Below are 5,000 nucleotides of genomic sequence, written 5' to 3'. Positions count from 1 at the left end.
TCGCGATGAGGGTATAAAGCGGCGAGGTTCTCGTTGTTGTGTTTACAGTAATATTACAGAGCGCTCAGGAAACAGGGAGACTATGAGAACGCGCAGCTGCTCCATTCAACCACATGGTTCCTCAACCGCACAGACAAGCTGCGCCGCAGACAGCCAGGTTCGCATAAGGGACTCGCACCGCTGTTGCCCTCAGCGGCGCGTTTGGAGGCTCGCAGGGCGCGTTTTCCAGCCGTACAGGCAGTTGAAAGTTGCCGTTGAGTAGTTTCGGGATTTATTTTTTATTTTTTTGGTTCTGTTTCCGTGAAGCGCACTGCTAAAGAGTTCAGAGAACAGTCGTCTCCAAAGCGTGCTAAACTGAAAAGAAGAGACTTGGATGAACTTTTGAGACCAGTAGTCGTCGCGGTCTGGTTTTAAAGCGCCTGAAATAAGAAGGAGTGAGGAGTTATATTTTTTTTTTTGTGAAAGCCTAATAGGCATTTTCTTTCTTTTTTTGCGAACTTTGTCAGTAGCACTGAACTGAACTGTGTTTCCAGACACTTAGAGGACAGGATGGTGCAGCACATGAGCCAGACAGAGAGCGCCCACGCTCATTCTCCCGGCGGGGACTCCACGGACACGGGAGAAATGGACTTGGAGATGGATGTGTCTCCGACCCCCGAGTCCCCCTCCTCCGGGGTCCGGAGCGACTTGGCGTGGTGCAAAACTCCGACGGGGCACATCAAGCGACCCATGAACGCGTTCATGGTCTGGTCGCAGATCGAGAGGAGAAAGATTATGGAGCAGTCGCCGGACATGCACAACGCGGAGATCTCCAAGCGGCTGGGGAAACGCTGGAAGCTGCTGAAAGACACGGACAAGATCCCGTTCATCCGCGAGGCGGAGCGGCTCCGTCTCAAACACATGGCCGACTACCCAGACTACAAGTACCGGCCCAGGAAGAAGGTCAAGTCGGGAAGCGGAGCGAGTAAGCAGGCGGACCGCGGGGAGAAGAGCGGGGAGCGCAGCGCCAAAGCCGGTGTGAAAAGAAGCCCCGCGTCCAAAGGAGTGAGCCGGACGCACAAACAGGGGGGCACGAAGAGCGCCGCGGGGCAGGACTACGCGTCTCCCGGTGACCACCAGGCGCTCTTCAAATCCAGGTCAGTGTCTGGGGCGAGACAGATCCCTGAAAAACGCACCGGAGAGGCGAGGCGCGGCCACATGTTCGGCGGGGCAGGCAGCCTGGAGAGCGGGCCTCCCTCCGTGGGAGTCCCGGCCAGTCCCACCCTGAGCAGCTCGGCGGAGTCCAGCGACCCGCTCAGCCTGTACGAGGAGCAGAGCCCCGCGGCCAGCGAGTCATCACACACCGCGCGCCTCAGGTACGCTCGCGCCTCCTCCCCAACCACCGTCAGCCTCGCACTCTTCCTCATCAGTGTCATCCTCATCATCGGACGAAGAGTTTGAAGACGAGCGGCTCGAGCTGAACCCGAGCCCCGGGTTTGACGGCATGTCCCTAGGCGGCATGGGCTTCTCCGACCCAGAGCTGGACCGGGACTTGGACTGGAGCTTCGGGGAGTGCGGGGCGGGGTCTCACTTCGACTTCCCCGACTACTGCACCCCGGAGGTCAGCGAGATGATCTCAGGAGACTGGCTGGAGTCCACCATCTCCAACCTGGTGTTCACCTACTGAGAAGGACCACGGTGGAGAGGAGACGCGACGTCCCCCCCCCACGTTTTGAACTGTTCAACTACCCTAGACAGGCGCGTGCGTCCAGACCAGAATATTTCCGCCATTCTTTCACTAGATAAGGGAGAGTGAAAACGGGAAAGAAAAGGTGGCCTGTGTGCGCGTTGAAGCCCAGGTACGCGCCGCACACAGACTTGGACAGCGCTCCGTGCGCTTGACGGGAACGCGCAGACGGGAGAAATGCTTAGTTTGCATTTGGACACGGAGGAGGAGTGAATGTAAGCAGAGAGCAGTGAAACACACACGGACTTCAGCTCAAGTGTTCAAACCAATCCGCAGAGGACGAGGACTGAGAGCCGAACTTTGAATCTTAATGTTGTTTTGGGTCGGGAAAAAGGGACATTTACTGGACAGCTCGTCATGTTGGGCTTTGTTAAAGATACAGCCAATTCACATTGACCATCAAGTTGCTATTCAGGTGTAGTTTTTTTCCAAACTCAAACTAGTTTCAATATCAACACGCATGCCCTCCGCGATAAGGAGGATTTTGTTGTTGTTAAATGCGTAAAAAAAAAAAAAAAAATTGTTCATTGCTGCGTAATTACGCAATTTGTGTGACCATAGGACACAATTCACTATCACCAGCTTCTCTTTCAACGGCAGGACTTAAAACACAAAGACTGACTCCAAACTTCAGAAAACTCTTTTTTTTCTGAACCTTTTTAAACACTCAGTGCACAATTCAGGACCAATGTTCCCCCGACGCGCATCCTTTCTGCCTAGTGCTTCAACTTTGTAGTTCCTCTGTGTCAGATGACGTTTTTTTATATCGATGTATTTATACCGGCCAAACTTTTTTATACATAGAAGTATTGTTCTCGTACAGGTCTCGTTTGTGTTTGTGCACATACACCTGTCTGTATCCAGCGCGGAAGGGCTAGAAGTGTATCTTATTTAAAATGTCTGACTTCTCTCACTTTTAAGGAGATTTGAGTGTGTCATGATTTTCTACTTGTATTTTTGTACAAAATCTATAGAAAGGGGGTTTCCAGCGAGTGGGTAGCCTACAACATTGTTGTTTTGGGTCTACATTGGTGTTTAGACGTGCAGAGGGGGGTTTGTTTGGCACAATCTGACCTCACACAGTGTTTACAGTATTTACCCACATGCTTCTTAATGGCACAGTGACTCCAGTTTCACCAGCCAAGTAAACAAAGCGCCACTGAGGCTCCCAGTCTGAGTGGTGACTGTTTCCAGTACACATAGACCTAAAGTATATGCGTGTAAGATCCCAGAGAGTCACTGTTTGGATAGAGCTAATACCTCTGTGTGCTTTTCTTTTTTTTTTTTTTTTTTTATTATCAAGATAAGTTTTATTTGAACCACTGGATGGAATTTCACACTCATTCCACTTTGCCTAGACTTTGGAGGGAGGGAGATGTATGAAGTGCTTCATCTGTTATTGCGCAAATTGCATCAAAAAATAGTATTTAACCTTTCTGTACCTGTTGGCTAAGTATAGCAGGCTAATTGTTTTCCTATATTATGGCATGGCAAATAGCATTTGTATTTCAGATTCAGGTATATGTAGCTATAGCTGTTGTGTTTAAGATTTTTAAAAGAATAATAACATGAAGATATTTATGTAAACTGACTGTACTATAAGCAAAGATTGTGTGTTTTATGTATGATGATGATGATGATGATGATGATGATGATGATCAACGACAGGCACTAGGACAGCCATCTTTGGACATCCTTATGTTGAAGATGATTGTGGTCCAGGAGTTTCTTTTTTCCTTTTTTTTTAACCTTTGAGACATCTTTTCTATTGTCCTTTTTCTTTTTTCATTTGTGCAATATGCTGTGTATGATCATGTTTTGTCCAATCATCATGCCAATATCATTTGATGTTTATAGCTCAAAACCAGCCAATGTTTGGGTCAATCACTGCCTCTCAGACCTCTGTACAGATTGTCGTTTTTTTTTATTTGTTTTTCTTTTCTTCCAAGAAGGAAATAAAATCAGCTGGAACTGAAAAGTACAAAGTCTTTATTTCTTGTGTTATTTCATTTTCTGTACCCTTCTTAAAAAAAAAAAAGAGCCAAACTAAATAGCTTCCATCCACAGTTTTATAGGACTGAACCGGAGCAGTCACACATATTGAAGCCCCCCCCCCCCCCCCCAGCATGCTCGAGGAAAATGTGAGCCTTCATTATCACATTCCACAGCTAAGCCTCATTCAAAAGATCCAATCTGATGTCTGATGTTTACACTCTGTGCACGTGTGCGCACGAATATGTGTTTGGCTGTGGGCCGCAGACGTGTTGGTGAATCAATAGCCAGCCAGTTAATCGATAGGAGTGGTCTCATTCTCCCTCTTACTCCGTCTGCTTCCACACGTGCAGAAAACGTGGCTGCCATGGAAACACTGTATCCAAGAGAGAGGCTGCAGTCCGCTCTTTATGTGTGTGTGTGTGTGTGTGTGTGTGTGTGTGTGTGTGTGTGTGAGGTATAAGGGACACAGACTGATCCATTGGGGTGGGGCGGGGGGGGGGGGGCGTCAGACATTTCTGCAAGGCATGACTGGAATAAAGGAGGAGGAGGAGGCGTGTGTGTGTGTGTGTGTCTGTCTGCGGGTGAGTGTGCCAGTGGGAGGGAGGATAAGGTGCAGAGCGGGGGCGGGGCGGGGGGTGTTTGTCTGTCCTGGTGGATCGTGCAGGAGACTGCTCCCAAATCCAATTAATTCCTTCTGGATGCCTTCATTTGTCTCGTGCATCTGACGACAAAGAGAGAAGGGGAGAGAGAGAGAGAGAGAGAGAGAGAGAGGAGAGAGAGAGAGAGAGAGAGAGAGACCCCTAAGGTACAGTATTTAGTGTGTATCAATTTACGCCCTATTCCACAAGAGACATTGGTAATTATTTCCATCTCTCTCCCTCTCTGTCAGGAGAGCAGGGACGTCTCCAGCTTTCCTCTGACATGTCGGGCTGGGTAATGAGAAAGATAAGGCACGGCCATTACACACACCATCCCAACGACGAGACGCTGGCCCCCAGATGTCTGCAATAAGGTCGACATCACACAGGAAATACTGTGTGAGGTGTCCCTGTTAAAAAAAAAGAAAAGAAAAAAAAAAGAGAGAAAAAGTCCAATCACCCCCAGAGTCTGATAGATACCGGGAGATAAAAAAAAGAAAGAAAAAGATGCTCTCCTCGCGCGCACATTCACACACTGACCCACATAAAGACACGCGCGTGAGTGTAAACAGACGCATTCAAGAGAGACGCCGTGCGCTTGACCCTCATGGCTGATCGCAACAACAGCGTATTTGTTTCCT

General features: G+C 48.8%; 1 pseudogene; it reads left to right on the top strand.

The window, feature by feature from the left end:
• The window catches only part of LOC137882444 (transcription factor SOX-4-like), a 4,622-nt pseudogene extending 924 nt beyond the window's left edge, over window positions 1-3,698 (top strand).
• Window positions 3,699-5,000: the final 1,302 nt, after the last annotated feature.

Source organism: Cebidichthys violaceus, unplaced genomic scaffold, assembly GCF_023349555.1.
Source record: "Cebidichthys violaceus isolate CVI_PGR_0920_01 unplaced genomic scaffold, fCebVio1.0.p SCAF_319, whole genome shotgun sequence".
In the NCBI taxonomy this organism is placed as follows: domain Eukaryota; kingdom Metazoa; phylum Chordata; class Actinopteri; order Perciformes; family Stichaeidae; genus Cebidichthys; species Cebidichthys violaceus.
The sequence above is the reverse complement of the archived record's forward strand: the minus strand, read 5'-3'. Positions and strand labels throughout refer to the sequence as shown.